The 20,764-nt window shown below is 40.2% G+C and overlaps 1 long non-coding RNA gene across 1 annotated transcript in view; it reads left to right on the top strand.

Moving 5' to 3' along the window:
• The window catches only part of LOC121818692 (uncharacterized), a 94,144-nt gene extending 74,410 nt beyond the window's left edge, over positions 1-19,734 (top strand). The window contains exons 2-3 of the long non-coding RNA XR_006058727.2: positions 14,771-14,824; positions 18,708-19,734. This is a non-coding gene — a long non-coding RNA (uncharacterized LOC121818692). The remainder of the gene's footprint in view (positions 1-14,770; positions 14,825-18,707) is intronic.
• Positions 19,735-20,764: the final 1,030 nt, after the last annotated feature.

The following is a 20,764-nucleotide window of genomic DNA, read 5'->3' as shown; positions in this document are numbered from 1 at the left end:
GGAAATAGATTGGGAAACAGTGGAAACAGTGTCAGACTTTATCATTTTGGGGGACTCCAAAATCACTGCAGATGGTGACTGCAGCCATGAAATTAAAAGACGCTTACTCCTTGGAAGAGAAGTTATGACCAATCTAGATAGTATATTCAAAAGCAGAGACATTACTTTGCTGACTAAGGTCCATCTAGTCAAGGCTATGGTTTTTCCAGTAGTCATGTATGGATGTGAGAGTTGGACTATGAAGAAGGCTAAGCGCTGAAGAATTGATGCATTTGAACTGTGGTGCTGGAGAAGACTCTTGAGAGTCCCTTGGTCTGCAAGGAGATCCAACCAGTCCATTCTGAAGGAGATCAGCCCTGGGATTTCTTTGGAGGGAATGATGCTAAGGCTGAAGCTCCAGTACTTTGGCCACTTCATGCGAAGAGTTGACTCATTGGAAAAGACTCTGATGCTGGGAGGGATTGGGGGCAGGAGGAGAAGGGGACGACCCAGGATGAGATGGCTGGATGGCATCACGGACTCGATGGACGTGAGTCTGAATGAACTCCAGGAGCTGGTGATGGACAGGGAGGCCTGGCATGCTGCGATTCATGGGGTTGCAAAGAGTTGGACACGACTGAGCGCCTGAACTGAGCTGAACTGAACTGAACTGCCTTAGGAGAGGTGGGTGAAGACTTAGATTCTGCATTTCTAATGAGTTTCAGGCAATGCCTAAGTTCCTGATCTTTGCACCTTATGTGCATGAGGAACTGCAGTACATGCTATGATTCCACTTCATTTTTCTTTATCTCCTTTTTCTCCTGCAGTTGACCTATCTTTTAACTGAGGCAGGTCAGAGTGGATTGTGATGTTAAGGGGATGAGTTTAAGGATAACTTTTACAAAACTTTGCTGCTTCCAAATCAACTGAAGAGAAGTTACATGTTTTTTTTTTAGTCAAGATGGCTCATGGGATACAACAGAAATCACAAAATCATTGGTAATATGCACTGAGTTTTTTCTTTTTTTTTTAAGCTTCATGTAGTTTTGCTGATAAAGGTAGGAAACTTGGAATTCTCCACCAACCTGCAAGTTTATTATCCTTAATATGTCTCTTAGTTTGAAAACAAGTGCAATTATTACTAGGTTTGGGAAAAAAGTATATAGGATACAAATAAATGATTCAACACAATTGTAATGTCATTTCTGGATTATAAGATTAAATGTATACACTGTTTTTCTGGTAATTATGTGGTTTATCATCACCTGCAAATCCATGCATTGCTTGATGGCAAGGACTTTGCCTCGTATTTACCCTGTGCTCTCTACAGGGCCCAGCAATTTCTGAGTGCGTGGTAGCACTCCGGACATCTGGTGCAAACTTGTCTGCTCTTAACTCTGCATTCTTCTGCTTTATTTTGTAAACAAGATACTTAAGTATAAGGCCCGTCCTGCCTGGAGAGCTGCAGTTAAGGGTGCACATGTGGTTCCGGTTTTCACTTCCTAAGAAACATTTGTTTTGAGGTGACTCTTGTCCTGTTTACTTTTGCATAGAGCCTTGTCTAGTGCTTGAAAAGGAACCTGATAAGAACTGTTGTACAGTGCTTTAAAACAAATTATGTCACTTTTAGGATTGTAAACACTGGCTAAATAATTTGTTGAGGTTTGGGGATGAGTTTATTATACTATTCTCCTTCTGTGTACATTTGAAATTTTGCAAAATTAATCTAAAAGAAACAGAGAATCAAAACAAGAGAAAACACTATTTACAAGGCTCAGTTCAGTTCAGTTCAGTCGCTCAGTCGTGTCCGACTCTTTGCGACCCCATGAATCGCAGCACGCCAGGCCTCCCTGTCCATCACGAACTCCCGGAGTTCACTCAGACTCACGTCCATCGAATCAGTGATGCCATCCAGCCATCTCATCCTCTGTCGTCCCCTTCTCCTCCTGCCCCCAATCCCTCCCAGCATCAGAGTCTTTTCCAATGAGTCAAATCTTCGCATGAGGTGACCAAAGTACTGGAGTTTCAGCTTTCGCAGCATTCCCTCCAAAGAAATCCCAGGGTTGGTCTCCTTCAGAATGGACTGGTTGGATCTCCTTGCAATCCAAGGGACTCTCAAGAGTCTTCTCCAACACCACAGTTCAAACGCATCAATTCTTCACTGCTCAGCCTTCTTCACAGTCCAACTCTCACATCCATACATGACTACTGGAAAAACCATAGCCTTGACTAGATGGACCTTAGACGGCAAAGTAATGTCTCTGCTTTTGAATACACTATCTAGGTTGGTCATAACTTTTCTTCCAAGGAGTAAGCATCTTTTAATTTCAGGGCTTCAATCGTCATCTGCAGTGATTTTGGAGCCCCCCAAAATAAAGTCTGACACTATTTCCACTGTTTCCCAATCTATTTCCCATGAAGTGATGGGACCAGATGCCATGATCTTCGTTTTCTGAATGTTGAGCTTTAAGCCAACTTTTTCACTCTCCTCTTTCACTTTCATCAAGAGGCTTTTTAGCTCCTCTTCCTTTTCTGCCATAAGGGTTGAGTATAAAACCAGAGAAACGAAAATGGAAATACAGATATGCATGGATGTATCTATTAATAAATTAAGGCATATGTATGTAATTTGGTAGTTTAAAATCTTACATGAGTATCTACTTGAAAAATTGTTCCTCAAGACTAAATAGGTCAAGCTTTTATAGATTTTTATCACTGTCTTGATCTTTTCAAATGGGTTTAAAATGGTTAAATAAATGTGAGGGGATATTTCAAAATGTTTTTGGGGTTTGGCTATTATATGGACCCATCAGTTCTGGCATTGCTCACATACTGAATCTGATCTGTCATTTAACATTGTCCACCAGGAAAGACTACATGAGGGCTTGGAATGATCAGTGCAAATATGATAATACCATTTGTGAAACAACAGATTAGTCATTCATGCCTTTATTTTAACAACAAACATTAAGGGCATATTTTATATAAGACACTATTCTAACGACTTCAGGAAAAGCAAGATACATTAGGTTTGTCCTTTCCTCAGCATCTTGTAGTTTAATTAAGAAGATTTCACTTGTGTATTTAACTGTAACAGAAAGAGACTTCCTGTCCCAGCAGGAAGTTATAAAGGAAGACTAGGCGGTGGGCAAAGTACTTCTGCCTAGATAGGAAGGATGCTTGATTGATGATGGACCAATGAAAGTATCTTCACGTTAAAAAGACCTGTAGACATGCAGTGTGAGAAATGTTATTTTCTTTCTTTTTTTAACTACTTGCTATAACAACAACTTTTATCTGTTTGTTGAAGTATAGTTGGTTTACAATATTTTAAGTGTACAGCAAAGTGATTCAGCTATACATATATCTATATTCTTTTTCAGATTCTCTTCCATTATAGGTTATTAAAAGATACTGAGATTTATTATTTTCTGACCTGAACACATCTTACCCTTTAGGTTTTACTCATCTAGATAGACATTAATAAACATAAGCAGGTCAATACTGTGATTTGACATTGTAGTGCCAGCTGTAGATGATAAACTATTGAATATACAAATACAGTTACAGACCTGTATGTACAGTATAATTCAGATTTGTAATAATTCATGTATTTCTATACATGCCAATGTAGATTTGTGAAATTTTAAGCAAGATATACACCAAACTATAAGAGTAAGTCTAGGGGAGGGAATTAAATGAAATAGGGAACGGGATTCTTCTCAGATCAGCTTTGTAAGATTTTTACTTTTCTTTTTAGTATTTTACAGATTAAAGAGTTATGATTTTAATTCCAATATAGAACAGTCTTTACAAAGTATTTAGTCCATGTCTGTGTCTTCAGAAAAAATAATAAAATCATGTGGAGAGGCTTTTCTTATTTTGGGGTTTAGATTTTCCTTTTATTTAAGTAAAACACTGTAGTATGTTTGCATATTGTTGCTGATACAACAATACTGGAAGGAAAATACACCAAAATAAACAGTGAGTTGTGTGAGACTGGAGAGATTATAGGTGACCTGTTTTGTTTTTCTCATAGTCTAAATTTTCTATAATGTGATTTTTTTTATGTTTTGATAAAAATTTATTTAAAGAATAAAACAAAAATCATCTAAAATATATTGGCTTATATAATGACATGCTTATACATTTCAAGACGATTACAGGATGACATTTACAATGCATTTCAAGACTATTACAAGAATAAACTTACAATTAGCCATGTCTTCTAAAATATAAATCACTTTTATGCATTATATCATACATGAGTAATTAACAAGTTAATGATAACCAACTTGGAGAAGACACTTATTCTACTAAGTAAGCACTGCATTCTCATTAAAACTGTAGCACACAAAAGGATATTTCCTAAACATCTGCTAGAAGAGCCAAGGTGTTTTGGTTATTTTTTTTTCCCCCTAAAAGTCAATGGTAAATAGGGTTATAACATCGTCAGATAAAACATATTTTATTAGGAAGCGTTCATTATGCATTTTCTACTCTAGTTTCCAGACAGATGCACACAATAGGAAGATCAACGACCCTGGTTTTAGATCTAGGTCCACAGACAAACATACCAAGTGGATTATCTCTTAGCACGTCACTTAAGCTCTGTGTCAGTTTCCTAATTTGCTTAAAAAAATAAATCTCTATATCTGCTATATTTTTGTCAAAGAACCCTTCTATGGCATAGATGGGAAGGGGTGGTCAGTGTTATTAGAGTGAGGGAATGACTGTGGGCGAGAAAGGAACTAATATTTGACTGTCTTCTCAATGACGGCAGTGCTAGGCTTCAGACACGTGACCAGTGCAGTCGTACAGGGCTTTGCATTCGGCAGGGTCCTGTGCCTGGTTTACTCATGGTAGTCACCATTCTAAAATCCTTAATAACGTTATCTTTGATTTTGTGGTCTGTAAGTGAAGCTAGATATGAGGATGGAGACATAGTTGGACCTCTGCGCTGCCTTCCCACCAGTCTGAGATGGTTTCCTAGGTCCCGCCTTTGCTCCTGGGCCCTCGCTAGCCTCCCTCTAGCTCCATCAGCAACAGTTGGGACCTCCTCCGTTAGCAGGCGTCTGGGCGCAGGCACAGAGCGGGTCTCTCCTGCCCCAGGTATTTCAGAGCGGGGCATTGCAGGGGCTGAGGGTGGGGCAAGCCTTTTACCCACTGGGAATCCAGGTAACAAGTGCATTCCTGAGGATTTGGGTTGGAGTGTTGGGCTAGGAAGAGGGAAGATGCCTGGCTCAACACCCCAGCCCCTAAAATAGGCCTGGTGTGTGGGCTAAGCGGCTGGTAAGAGTGGCTGCGCTCCTGGCAGCTATAAGCTCCCACATGCAGCTACGCATGCGCCACGTGAAAAGTGCCAGGTGAGGCGGGGTGGGCGCGGCTGGTGGCTGCGCGTTTACTCCTGCGCTTCAAGGAGCTCAAAGGAAACATACCGGAGAGAGAGACCAAGGAAGAGAGGTAAAAGCTTTGTGTTTTAGTATCTATAAGGACACACTGTACTGGCTTTTGGAACCAGGTGCCCCCATATTTTCATTAGGTACTGAGCCCTGCAAATTATTTAGCTTACTGGGTGTGTCAAGACATGCATTAGATTGTTGAAGAGGTTAGGTATAGGAAGCCTCTGGTAACGTGGTAGGTTCTGATAAACAAAGGGATCAGGAAGGAAACTGGGCGCCTTCCAAGTACAAAAACATTAGGAGGGAAGTTTTGGAAGGGACTGCTAGTCCTGCCAGAATCGTGAGCAGAGTCCTTTCATTTTACTTTTGCTTTTCTTTCCCCAGCTTGAGAACCCCTGGCTAATTCTAGGGCGTGGTTTGTTCCTATGGTCTTGGAGATTTTTTTGAGGATTCTTTTGCCAAGTTCTTGGAAAGTGGTATGGCGATGCAAGAGCAGTCAGAGAAAAGACACTAAAGCTAGGAAACCTTTTGCAGTGCTCCATCCCTGTGGTCAGCTGAGCAGTGCTTCGATACAGATTAAAAAGGTGGCTGTGAAATGTTAGAATTGAAAGGCTGCTTAAAGTGCCTTTACCCCAGCGTACACTTTAGCAGGTAGATTTCTTGTTCACTGTGTGTGTTTGAACTTCAAAGTAGAACAGGGGAAGGGCGGCATGAACCTGTGAGAGGTTTAAGGCTCTCAGTAGAAGGAGAAAAAATAATAACCTTAGCCTCAGGGGAAACCCTATTTTCTGTAGATGGTTGGATGGCATCACCGACTGAATGGACATGTGTTTGAGTAGGCTCCGGGAGCTGGTGATGGACAGGGAAGCCTGGTGTGCTGCAGTCCATGGGGTCTCAAAGAGTCGGACACGACTGAGAGACTGAACTGAACTGAACTGAACTGATTGGCTTAACTAAAGGAGTTTACGTAGCTTGTTGAGAAACATTTTCCAGATAAGCCGCTGTTTTCTCTTATCTCGTTTTTACCTTTGCCACTAACCCAGATGCAGTAAACTCAGAAATCTTATGAAGTTTTACAGCTAACAAGATAATTCATGAATGTAATATGTTTGGTCTGGGGAAATCTATTTTTATTCATTGCATGGTACATAGAGTGCACTGTACTTTCTTCCAAGTAACTTTTGGAAGATATCTGGCAAAATAATTCAATATGACTAGCAGTTATTTTTTGGAGACTGGTATTGTTTTGACACGGAGAGCATTGAAAACATATGGTCTTTCATGTCTCTTGCCTTGTGCTTTCCTTAAAAATGTTTATATTTGCTTATGGTAAAATGCATTAAGTTTCATAATCCTGAACAACCTTCTGGTACACAGATTCACTTTCAAGCAGTGCAACTGGGGAAACAGAAGTTTTTACAAAAAAAAGATGAGATTTTCTTATGTAGCTATGCATTTTATACAGTACAGGTGCCAATTTTGATCTTTATTTTTTTTCCCCTAATGTTTTAATTCCAAAGCAACTGTATAAATTATCTCTATGCCACCTCTCCAATAGCTTATATTCTCCATCAGTGAAAGTTTGGCCAGAATCTGTTGGCTCCAAAGTTAGGACAAAGTCTGAGCTGATTTACAGGGTTTCTACATCGGCACTGACCCTTGTGATTTTGATGGGGAGCGTTTCCTAGGCACACTGCGGAGTGAGATGGCTCGATTGAATGGTTTTCCTTGACACAGGATGACTATAAAAAGCACATTTTTGTCATATACTGTTATTGATCTGTTGGGCATTGTTGCTAGCCCTATTTCCTTTATGTCCAGAATCAGTAATCTTTCTTTTTCACATGTGCCATATTTAAATCATAGAAGTAAGAGGTAGTTTTGATTGTGCTCAGGGAATACAAGTCAGGTCAGAGGGATGACTGAGGTTTGAGGTGGGTAGGATTGTGCTTCTGCAGGAGAGTTGGGGTATACAACATGGGGGAATCAGTGCAGTGCCTTCCTATTATGCTTGCGTCAGAATAAGGTTTTCACAGTAAATCTAAACGTAAAGGAATTTGCAGAGAGAGGCTCAGAGGACATGAGCGGTAGCAGATTGTCACATGAGCTCTGAGGATGAGGTTTGGGTGAGTGGAAGGCAGAAGCATCATCAAGACACTGAGAATCTTTTTAGTAATCTTAGAACAGTCCTGCAGAGAAGGCAATGGCACCCCGCTCCAGCGCTCTTGCCTGGAAAATCCCATGGATGGAGGAGCTTGGTGGGCCACAGTCCATGGGGTTGCTAAGAGTCGGACACGACTGAGCGACTTCACTTTCACTTTCACTTTCACCAACAGTGGAAATCTAATGTAAATTTTGAAAACATCTTAATGTACATATTTTAAAAAGAGGGATTGTTTTTGAAATCAAATCTGAGATTTCATGTTAGTTGGGCAAGCTTTACATTTTGATTGATTTTGTTATGTGTTACAATTTAATAGAACACATGCCGTCTTTTAAAGCCATATAGACACTTTTACTTTGTTGGCCTTTATTTTAGTTGATGGCAAATTCAGCCTAAAACAGTAATTAGTACTAAATTTAGAACAGTCGTATCATGGTGGTGATGATGTTATACCAAAGGAGAATTCTGAGACCCCTCTATAATACCTTACTGTATTCAGAGTTGAAAGTTTGCAGCTTGTCTTTTTAAAGCCCCTTTATATTCCAGCTATGTCTTAATTTCTTGATTTATTAGAATTGTGTTTCTTTTAGAGAATGTTAGCATACCAAGGTAAGATTTTAAGAGATATCCCCTATCCCCAAATTTATAAAAACGCCAGTTGAAATATCAGTGTAACTAATGCCCAAATGCTCATCTTATAATGAATTTGGTTTTCTAAGCACACAATTTTCCAGTACTTTGGGCCAATTTTCAACAAAAAAATTATTTAATCTTTATTTGAGGTATTATTTTAAGGCAGAACAGCTTCACTCTTAGTACTTTGGAATTCATTCAAGAATCAAATTGTTACAAGTGATTCAATCTGTTCACTGTCTTGGGTTTTTCAGAGATTATCCACCTGTAGTAAATTGAAGAACCAAAAAAGGCTGTATTGTTAGAACATTTTCCAATTGGACCATTAAGTACTTTCTGGAAATTTCTTCTCTGAAAATGATGGGCATGGCATGCACTGTTCTGTTTTGAGGAGAAGATAATAATAGCAACAAAGAGACAATCATTAGGATATACGGATATTCCCATATAAACAGCATATTAATTCTCAAGGTTAAAGCACTTTAAAAAGGGTTTTACTTTTTGGAAGTTACATGGGCATAGAGAAGGGAGAATCAGGCCAATACTTATTAGTATGATTAAACTATTCTTACAAAGGGTCTAACTACAATAGAAACAAGTCATCCAGAGCCTGATTGAAGTGAGGTAATGAATATAATAAGCTTCAGAAGCAAGAGAAAACAAAGTGCTTCCAACTAGTTCAGTTTAATAAATATTAAAATTAGAGGGTGCTCATCTTGGAATATTTAGTAACATCACCATTCTCAGATGTTACTCTAAAAATTCCTACAAGTACTGTGGGACCTAGGTAAAGAGTAATTCTGATTATCCAGTTTCATTATGAACATTTCATTCCCAGGGAAGGAATAATAGAACGTGTGAAAAGTACATGCCATAAAGTCATCAGAAAGAGTATGCCTCTCTGTTTTGCAAATTCTTGATATTCTGGATGTGCTTCTTATGAGCTTAATTGCCTGAAATATGTTTGGCATGCTTTGTAATCTCTCCAAGTCAATAAAATGTTTTGTCTTTTGAACATAATTCTGTTCAGATTCAGCTAGTACAGCAGATTTCCGAATCTGATATTGAATGGTTTTAGTTCAGAGCTTTACAGACTGGGAATATTCTTGTAGTGAAAGCTACCAAGAAGGGAGATTTGCCCTATAATTGTATATTCTAAAAATCAGTCAAAACTAAAGAAATTCAGGTCAAATATCTCAAAGTGCATGTCTAGTTCCTCAGTTTTAGAAGTTGTAAAAACTATAGTTAAAATATTTTTTCTTACTACAAACCTCTTTTCAGTATATCAGGATGAACAGAATTCAGTTGAAGAAGAACAATCAGTGTATCTTTTGAGGATAAGCACTTCTGATGGATTTTGTTTTATTTAGACCTCTTCCAGCAGAATTCAGGTATGAGTCTGGAAGCTAAATGCTGGCCCACATAATCTGTGTGTCCTCCTCTAAGGAGGTTTGGTTAAGAACAGTATCTGAGCCACAAAAAGAGATTATTCCATTTTAAGGCAGTTTTGAGTTTTGGAGAAACTTTGTATCACTGCCTCTTGCTTGAATAAGGGAATCTGACAAACAGCAAAATCCACAGAAATGCTGGTCCCTCTTGAGAAACCAGTAGAAGGCAATGACCCTAACACTCTGTACAAGGAGCAACCGAAAGAGGTCCCTGGTGATTTCTCTTGACTACTTAGAAATTCTTCAAAGTCATATCTTGTTCCTAAGAAGCAATCTCTAGGCATAGCCTGATGAGAAGCCTTGGAAGATGGCCTTCACCTGAGGGCTCATTTTTATCAGTCATTCTGGAACCTAGTACTCAGGGAAATGAACAGAAATCAAGGTCTTCTATGAAGTCAGACAAGACACTTACTCATCCCAAACATACATTTTTGAGGAGCATTAAAAAAAGAAAAAGTGGACCATTTCTATAGAGTATCTTAAATTGTCAGATCTGGAAATTTCACAAAACTAGAAATTATTTAGTCTAATCCAATAACCTCCTTTTCCTATACCTTAAGTACTGGACTGATTTAGTGATGTAATTGCCAAGGCTTGTTTATGTGGCAGGGTGAAGTGAGTGGCCATCTGGCAAACTGCGACTTAAATTCCCATTTCCCTGCCTAATTATCAATTGTCCTTTTGAAGATTATTTCTTTCTAATAGACCTACTAAAGACATGCCCGTAACCCAGTATTGCACAGCCTTCACACATGACATCTTATGAATTCCTAAATTAACAAGTGAGATGTTTTTACAACTTTCAACAGTTTTAGCAATCTTTTCAACTTTCGATAAAGTTTTCTCTCAGTGACCGATTTTTACTCTGACTGGAGTACAGGTGAAAACTGTTTATTCCTTGCTTTTATTTCTGTGTAAAATATTTATATCATTCTAAGACACTAAGTCACAGCTGGGTTGAACATTCTCATCTTACAGACAAGATGTGCTTTCATTGGCTTCTATTTCCAACTCCAGGGTTCAGTATCTTGGAGAAGAGACACTGGAAATGGAGCTATATGCATACATACGTGTGTGTGTGTATTTATTTATTTTTAAATAAGAAGAATATTTACAAAATGCTGACTCTTTGCCAGGCCTACTCACTAGCTAGCTAGTTTTCTCTTTGGTCTGAGTACCAGTGAATTTTGTGAGAGGTTGAAAATACAAATGTTAGATTTACTAATACCAGGTGTGTCCTGTGTCTCTATGGAGAAGGCAATGGCACCTCACTCCAGTTCTCTTGCCTGGAGAATCCCGTGGATGGAGGAGCCTGGTGGGCTGCCATCTATGGGGTCACACAGAGTCAGACGCGACTGAAGCGACTTAGTGACTGTGTCTCTAAATTAACCTAGTGTAAAATATTTGGGGCTTCTCAGGTGGCTCGGTGGTAAAGAATCCGCCTGCCAATGCAGGAGACGTAGGTTCGATCCCTGGGTTGGGATGATCCCCTGGAGGTGAAAATGGTAACCCCCTCCAGTATTCTTGCCCGGAACATCCCCTGGACGGAAGAGCATGGTGGGCTATAGTTGATGGTGTTGCAAAGAATCAGACATTACTGAGCATACACACACAAGATATTTTGACAAAATATTTTTTAATTTCAGGAAGTACTTCACAATACGCCGTCTCCTCTGTCTAGTCTGTTGCAGAATTGCAAGTGGGTGACTTAGTCATCGCTGCACTTCTAGTTGTCCTCTTAGTGGCGTCCGTGTCACGCGCTCCCCAGTTGTCTGTCTATTTCGTTCATTCTCACAGCTTCCATGAGCTAACATGGCTAATTCTCAAATCAAATACATAACCATTGTTTTGGTCAGCAGTCACTGTACACTGGGCTTCCCTTGTGGCTCAGCTGGTAAAGAATCCACCTGCAATGCAGAAGACCCAGGGTTTGATCCCTGGGTTGGGAAGTTCTCCTGGAGAAGGGAAAGGCTATCCACTCCAGTACTCTGGCCTAGAGAATTCCATGGAATAGTCCATGGGGTTGCAAAGAGTCGGACACGACTGAGCAATTTTCACTTCACTTCATTGTACATTACACATTTCCCCAGTTAGGCCTCTCAAGGAATGTAAGATCTAGTATTGTCCTTCTACAGATGATTAATCTGAGCTCTATCTGATTCCAAAACCCAAGCTATGTTGGCTTTCAGAAACCACTGCACCTCTAGGATATTTACCAGGCAACACAAGCCCACCTTACTCCAAAGCAAATGATAATCCCCCTTGGGAAAATCGGCAACAGCTCCAGATTTTACTCAACTCTGTTTCTTTTAGTGGAACCACCATCCTAGTCTGGCCTGAGATCTCAGTGTCATTTTTAATGGCTTGCTGTTTCACCATCTCTTTTTCCAGTTCAGTAGTCTGGTCCTTTCTCTGCAGCATCTCTGACAGGAGTTTTTTTTTTTTTTCTGTTGCCCCTCATGCCCCAAAACCCCAGCTATCTTTACCTCTTACTTGAATGCTAAATTGGTCTCTAATTTAGTGTTGTTTTTTCCAATCTCTCTTTTTCCTCTGCAATTAATTTTATTTTCCTTTTCTAGCTTAATTTAAATCACAACTCCAATTAGCCATTTAAATCCTCAGAATATTTCATAGCTTCATCACTGGCTACCAAATGAAGAACAGATGCTTCTAGCTGATAGTCAGTGTTTTCCTTTACTGTTCAGTTGCTAAGTCACGTCTGACTCTTTGAGGCCCCATGGCCTGCAGCACACCAGGCTTCCCTGTCCTTTTCCATCTCCTGGAGTTTGCTCAAGCTCCTGTCCATTGAGTTGATGACGCCATCCAACCATCTCATTCTCTGTTGCCCTCTTCTCCCCCTGTCCTCAATCTTTCCCAGAATCAGGGATTTTTTTTCCCAGTGAGTCAGCTCTTCACATTAGGTGGCCAGAGTATTGGAGCTTCAGTTTCAGTATTAGTTCTTCCAGTGAATATTCAGAGTTGATTTTCTTTAGGATCAAACCAGTCTTCCTTTCTGATAGAGATTAGAAAACAAACAAACCTCAAACATCTGCCCTCATCAGACATATATGAAGCAAGGTTTGAGCAGAGCTTTCATCTATACTACGAACAACAACCGCATGCCAGCCTGGACATAATAAATGGCAACTGACACTCGCAGAGACAACAGGAAGTATGAGAACCTGAAGGCATCAGGAGAATCTGTACTCTGTCCAGGGGTCCACTTCTGCTCTCTCCACTGACCTGTCGGAAGGCAGGCCCAATGTTGTTGCCAGAACTTTAGATTTTTTTAAGAGAAGCCAAACTCTTAGACTTTTATATGTAATTCTCCCATTTTTTGGAGAAGGCAATGGCAGCCCGCTCCAGTACTCTTGCCTGGAAAATCCCATGGACGGAGGAGCCTAGTAGGCTGCAGTCCATGGGGTCGCTGACAGTCGGACACGACTGAATGACTTCACTTTCACTTTTCACTTTCATGCATTGAAGGAAATGGCAACCCACTCCAGTGTTCTTGCCTGGAGAATCCCAGGGACGGGGGAGCCTGGTGGGCTGCCATCTCTGGGGTTGCACAGAGTCAGACACGACTGAAGCGACTTAGCAGCAGCAGCAGCAGCAGCTCCCATTTTTAAAATATTGGTAGCTGCTTCATTACAGCTAGCTTTCACTCCCTCTCCCTCTTTCTGTGTCTCTCTTTCTGCAGTTAGAAAACAAAGCTAAACACTGACCAGGTCAAATAAATCATCGGGTAGCTGCATTCAGTTTGTGGTCTGGACATGTGCTCTCGCTGTAAGTAGCATGTTTCTCTCAATCCCCTATGTGGGCTTTATGGTCCATTGCTGACCTTTCTCCCAGCCTGACTTCTGTAGTCTTGTCTCTCTGCCTTTGTTTAGTTCTTATCTGCAGAAAAACCTCCTTTATATCCAGTCTGTTGAAGCCTTACCTCCTGTTGCAGTCTATCTCAAATTCTGTGTCCTCCACAAAGTCTCTCCTGATCCTCTCAGCCAGGCATCTCCCTTTCTTACACACTTGAGTCTCTCTTCTGCGGTCCATTTCTTCACTCTCTGCCTTGCATGTCGGCTGTTGTCACTGACCTCCTACTTGACTGGAAAATGCATGACGTAAGGACATCTCTGGAAGCTCACAGTCTTTGTCAATAGCTTCTAAATACAGCTGAACTTCAACAAATCTTATTTTGAACTTGCCAAGAATGGGAGGAAGGGTCTCTGTTTTTTGCATATTTTTGTTTCAATTTAGAAATTGCAGGTCACCTGCGTCTTATCTAAAGAAGATGGGTTCCTCTAGTCCTCTTCTTTCTTGCACAGCCAAGATAGCATTTCACCATATCTATGAAAACTCACCTTTGTAACCCAAAGTGTAACATGGCATCTGCTTGCTTTAAGGAGAAAAAACATCATTGTTCAGGAACATCTTCTGGTATATGGAAAAATCAATCTGAGCCAGGATCCTGTCTCAGTACTAGGATCCTAGCCCACTCCTTTCTCAATAATAAGGCTTCGGAATTGCTCATTCTTGTTCTCATTTAGAGCACGTGTATTCTTTCAGACCCTGTGAGGTATCACTCCATCTTCAGAAGCAGTGCTCTGAACTTGAAGTTTCCCTGCTGTGCCATATCAAGTTCTGGACTGTCTGCAGACCAGCAGGCGGGCTACCACATAGCCAGTGAATGACCACAGAGTACATTGGGAGCTTGGTCATGCATATTTAAAAGCACTCAGCCTGAGCACATTTTTATCGATGAATAATAATAGGTGCTTTTACATACCTATAGCACCATACAGCAGTTTAAAAACAAACCTGACAGCAGCAGCAGTTAGGTCCTCAAGTTTCAGGTGTAGAAAAGCCTTCACAGAAAGCAGTGCTCCTGTATAATCCTAATTCTTGTGCTCTAATCAGCTTGAGGGTTTTAGTTATAGTTTAAGAAACTTTACTCAAGCCAGGACATGCCCTAAACTATCTTCTCGCGAGCAGAGTTGCAGTTCTGTCTGTTTGTATCTAGCGTAATATACATCAAAAACTGTTAAAAATATTCAGTGTAACAGTATTCAAGAAACCCTAAAAGAAAAATACCAATCTCCCAACCACCTAACATGTAATCATTAATTTGATTTCTTGTTTCCTTTCAGTATTTCTTCAAATCTGCGAATATATTTTAACTAGTGTCAAGCATACTTTGTGTGGTAAGTACACGTTATGAACTGCAATTTTGTTTTATATTAAATATTTTTAGCCCAACAAAAATGATTCAGGTATATGCCAGTGTACTGTGGCATCTTTAATGGAAAGTGATCTAGAGCTATAATAGGACCTGCATGTGTATATTCTGAGGTTTTTAGTTCCTTGAGGGATTAAGAAAAAAGTCATAAAGTAGCAATAACCTCACTAACCATATGTGTTTAGCCTCACACTTCAATAGCTTCTTATTTGCCGGTGCTAGAAACACAACCCTGCGATGAGTATGTACAATAGAGATTCATATAGAAACCAAAATACTGCAAGACAGGTGCTGGCCAGTATTCATCTTTAAATGGGTTTAACTTGCATCTCTGAAAAATTTCAGTCTTAAAGAGTAATTGACACGGATGCCTGATCAGCCAGTCCTGAGTCCCACATGGTCCAGGTGGCATTTCCTGAGGGAATACTGGGACGTCTCTGAAGTAGAGAGGCTCACAGGAATATCTCCCTTCCTTGTTGACTTTCAATATATTGAACAGCATTACACTTTGTGCACTCAGTTAAGTAGGTTTATGGATTATATTTTTTAGTTAAAAAAATAACTCACAATGGACAATTAGCTTAAAATTTCACAAAAGAAGTAGAGTGTTGAAGATAATACTGATAATAACAAGCACATTGTAACAAACACAAGAATTCTTTTGCATAATTAGTGGAGGAGAAATATATATGATGATTCATTTTAATGTATTATTAAACAGCATTTTTCACTCTCAGTAATTCGTTTCTACAGGAATTACTGTTTTTTAAAGGCTACTGCTCCAACACAAGCTTCACTGTGATGTGGGACAGCACAGAATATCTGTCTGCCTTTATGGCCAGGAGTTTTGAGGCTGTGAACGATGAATCTGGGGACCCCAAATCCCCTTGGATGGGGTGCAGCAGCTTCAGTGGGGGACCTTGGGGACTCCCTGTAGCAGGCATGGGGGACATCTGCTGGGGATAGGGCGGATGCTCAACCTACTGCTGCTGTTGTTTCAGTCACGTCCAACTCTTTGTGACCTCATGAATCGCAGCACGCCAGGCCTCCCTGTCCATCACCAACTCCCGGAGTTCACTCAGATTCACGTCCATTGAGTCAGTGATGCTATCCAGCCATCTCATCCTCAGTCGTCCTCTTCTCCTCCTGCCCCCATCCCTCCCAGCATCAATGTCTTTTCCAATGAGTCAACTCTTTGCATGAGGTGGCCAAAGTACTGGAGTTTCAGCTTTAGCATCATTCCTTCCAAAGAAATCCCAGGGCTGATCTCCTTCAGAATGGACTGGTTGGATCTCCTTGCAGCCCAAGGGACTCTCAAGAGTCTTCTCCAACACCACAGTTCAAAGGCATCAATTCTTTGGTGCTCAGCCTTCTTCACAGTCCAACTCTCACATCCATACATGACTAGTGTAGTTCTGGCCAATAGACTTTAAGAAAGACAGAGGAAATCCAGAAAGTAGAAAAAGGAAATCATAAACTACTGAAGCAAAGTAGATGGTGGGTAGTGGGTAGGAGGAGATCACATTTTTGAGAGAGAAAAAAAAATCTAGTGTTTTGCAATCTGAAAGTCAGTGTGATAGTTTATTTGAAACCTCTTAAAACTTACTAAGGGATTCCCTTTATGGCTCAGCTGGTAAAGAATCTGCCTGCAATATGGGAGACCTGGGTTTGATCCCTGGGTTGGGAAGATCCCCTGGAGAAGGGAAAGGCTACCCACTCCAGTATTCTGACCTGGAGAATTCCATGGACTGTATAGTCCATGGGGTGGCAAGGAGTCAGACACAAGTAAGCGACTTTCGCTTCTCCTTTTTTCATGTCTGTCCATAGGCATTGGATGGAGAAATATCTGAATACCTTTTTTTTTTTTCTTTGCTATATAACACATTAGTGCCTTGGGCAGCACATTCTTTCTCACTATTCCTGTAAGTAGAAGATACTCAGAGTAAAGATTAAAATATCACTTCCTCAAGAAGAACCTTTATTTTCTTTTTCAGGTACCAATCCGACTGATTCTACCTTATAAAGGCTTTTGAATATCACTCTTCTCCCCATGTTCCTAGTTCAGGCCAGTGTGTCCTTCCTGGATTACTGCAGTAGTTTCCTAACTGGTCTTCATGCGTCCAGACTCATTCTCTCCTAGTCTATTCCGGTATCAGGACACACACCACTCTGTAATCTGGTCCTCCATTTCGCTCACATTCTTTCCCACCATCTAACGCAGTAGATGGCATGTAGAGGATAGAGAATAAATATTTCTTGTGTAAATTGAGGGATATAGGTCTTTGCCCTCTTTCCTCTTCCATTATACATGTACCACTCCAATCGCTTGAATGAGGAAGCTCTCTGGCTAAAACAGATGAGTTATGAAGCATGGCTGCAGGAGCAAGCGTGTGAAGAAACAGATACACTTATGCTCCTCAGATGAACTTGACATCACCAATTTGGAGATTATGATCAAATGCCAAGACTGTTGTCATTACCTTCCAAAAGTTCTAGGAGAGAACATTTCTGCTTTTTCATTTCTTGAATTAGTCAGTGCTGTACTGTGTAGGGGGCTTCCCTGGGGGCTCAGACAGTGAAGAATCTGCCTGCAATACAGGAGACATGGGTTCAATCTCCAGGTCAGGAAGATCCCCTGGAGAAGGGAATGGCTACCCATTCCAGTATTCTCGCCTGGTTAATTCCATGGACAGAAGAGCCTGGCGGGCTACAGTCCGTGGGGTCGCAAAGAGACAGACACGACTAAACGACTATGTAGAGTGAATAATTAGCTGCAGGTTTATGAATGGTTTTTGTTAGGTTGATTCAAATTTATAGCTGTATGTCTTTATATTCTGTATATTAGTCTACCCATGATACTTCATTAACTTTTACTTAATTCTAAATTAAATATTTCTTGTTCAATTTCCAGGAATTTGGTTGGTCACAGTAGCAATTTTAAACTTAAAATTGCCAAGTGCAGAGCATAGTGTGTCTAAAGCTGTGCTTTTCTATAACATTTTAATTTCAGTGTGGATAATCATAATTCCATAATTGCCATAAGATCATGGCATCTGGTCCCATCACTTCATGGCAAATAGATGGAGAAACAGTGGAAACAGTGTCAGACTTTATTTTTGGGGCTCCAAAATCACTGCAGATGGTGACAGCAGCCATGAAATTAAAAGACGCTTACTCCTTGGAAGGAAAGTTATGACCAACCTAGATAGTATATTCAAAAGCAGAGACATTACTTTGCCAGCGAAGATCTGTCTAGTCAAGGCTATGATTTTCCAGTGGTCATGTATGGATGTGAGAGTTGGACTATAAAGAAAGTTGAGTGCTGAAGAATTGATGCTTTTGAACTGTAGTGTTGGAGAAGACTCTTGAGAGTCTCTTGGACTGCAAGGAGGTCCAACCAGTCCATCCTAAAGGAAATCAGTCCTGAATATTCATTGGAAGGACTGATGCTGAAGCTGAAACTCTAGTATTTGGCCACCTGATGCGAAGAACTGACTCATTAGTAAAGACCCTGATCCTGGGTAATATTGAAGGCAGGAGGAGAAGGGGATGACAGAGAATGCGGTGGTTGGATGGTATCACTGATTCAATGGGCATGAGTTTGAGTAAACTCTGGGAGTTGGTGATGGACAGGGAAGCTGGCTTGCTGCAGTTCATTTGGTCACAAAGGGTTGGACATGACTGAGCGACTGAACTGAATCATAATTAGATGAACACATTTCAAAAGTTTCTTGAGTCTTTTAAAAAGAAATTTTGTGCATACATTTTCTGATTATTTAAACAAATGGAAATGTGCTTATATTTTAAAATTTAACATTATACTTCTCCTGATTTTTCCTTATCACTAGGAACATGGAGCACGTGGCATGTGCAGAACTTCAGTCGCTCAGTCCTGTCTGACTCTTTGCAACCCATGGACTACAGCACGCCAGGCCTCCCTGTCCATCAGCAACTCCCAGAGCTTTCTCAAACACATGTCCATCAAATCAGTGATGCCATCCAACCACCCCATCCTCTGTTGCCCCGTTCTCCTCCTGCCTTCAATCTTTCCCAGGATCAGGGTCTTTACTAATGAGTCAGTTCTTCGCATCAGGTGGCCAAAGTATTGGAGTTTCAGCTTCAGCATCAGTCCTTCCAATGAATATTCAGGACTGATTTCCTTTAGGATGGACTGGTTGGATCTCCTTGCAGTCCAAAGGACTCTCAAGATCTTTGCCAACACCACAGTTCAAAAGCATCAATTCTTCAGCACTTAGCTTTCTTTATAGTCCAACTCTCACATCCATACATGACTACTGGGAAAACCATAGCTTTGACTAGATGGACCTTTGTCGGCAAAGTAATTTGTAAATAGAGTAATTTGTAATTTGTAAAGCAAAGTAATTGTGCAGCAGTTAGTGACTCACACAATAAAGGTTGTTGGCAAGAAGAAAAAGAAAGGAAAATAATTTCTGTAGTTTTTTAAAAATTGTGTTTGTTATTTCTGTTATCAGCTTCCTAAGCCCTTGGTGAATTGTTGAAGGCATCAGCAATAGTTTCAAAACAAATTTTGAAAAACGGTATTGTGATCTGATATGCATTGTCAAGATTTTTCCTGAGATTAACTTCATGTTTATTGTCCAGATGTATTTCTTTTGTATAAAATAATTATTCCTTTATCCCATTTTTTAATTTTTTCCTTATTGATTTGTATGACTTGGTGTATTCTTGATACTGTCACCTTCCATGCCTTTTGTCATTTTGTGGCTAGTTTTACCCTTTTCTTTAAGTGTCTTTTAATTGTAATATGATTTTAACTATCAATATCTTTCTTTATGAATTAAGCCATTTATACATGAACATGCACACACGTATTAAAACCTGATATTTAACCTGCAAGTGAAGTCACTTAGTTGTGTCTGACTCTTTGCAACCCCATGGACTGTAGCCCACCAGGTTCCTCCATACATGGAATTTTCCAGGCAAGAGTACTGGAGAGGGTTGCCATTTCATTCTCCAGGGGATCTTCTCAACCCAGGGATAGAACCTGGGTCTCCCGAATTGCAGGCAGATGCTTTACCATCTGAGTCACCAGGGAATATACATGTGAGTTATATGCATATTTTTAAGTGTTATTTTAATGATTCTAAACCTCATTATTTGAAAAACCTATTATTTGTTGGGTGGGGGAAAACAAAACATTTATACCACATTGATTGCAAGTGATCTTCTGAGTAGAGATTTGTCCAATAAAAAATAATCTTCATATTGAATAAATAGTGCATTTTACATTTATTTATTATATGCAAAACTCCAACTACAAAGATTCTTCTGATACTTTCCTGTTTATCCCAGGCCAAAAAATTACACACAATGACAATGTATATTCTCTCTAGAGATAATATCGTCTGATAATTACCTGACATTTGTAGGCAGATGTCTAGTGATGGATCCAAAATGTAAGAAATCACTTCATATTATCTTGAGTCACAACATAAATGCCAGAACATAAAAATCATAGCACTGGCTAATTACCAGACACTGTTCTAAGCATCTCATAGGCATTAATCTGTATAGTTCTCACAGCCTCTCTATGAGGTGTGCACCACCGTCCCCACTTATGTATGATAGAACTGACAGAGGTCAAACAACTCACCCCGGTTGTCCTGGAAAATGCTGGAGCTAGAATCTGAATACAGGCTTACTGGGGCACTTTGGAAAACAAAAGCAACTGCTGCTCAAAACTCCTTGGACTATAGGTGTAACCAGGCAGGGGGTTGGTACCAACCAATCTGTGTGGCCACCTAGCCGTGAAACATCTTCCAAGGATTTTTATCCCTTTGGAAACATAATCTTTGTGGTTCTTGGCATCCTTTAATATGTGAACATAGCTAGTCCTTTTCCTTGTTGCTTTGAGGAGTCATCC

The sequence above is a fragment of the Ovis aries genome, chromosome 2 (genome assembly GCF_016772045.2).
Source record: "Ovis aries strain OAR_USU_Benz2616 breed Rambouillet chromosome 2, ARS-UI_Ramb_v3.0, whole genome shotgun sequence".
In the NCBI taxonomy this organism is placed as follows: domain Eukaryota; kingdom Metazoa; phylum Chordata; class Mammalia; order Artiodactyla; family Bovidae; genus Ovis; species Ovis aries.
Note: the sequence above shows the minus strand (reverse complement) of the source record. Positions and strands in the feature narration are given on the sequence as shown.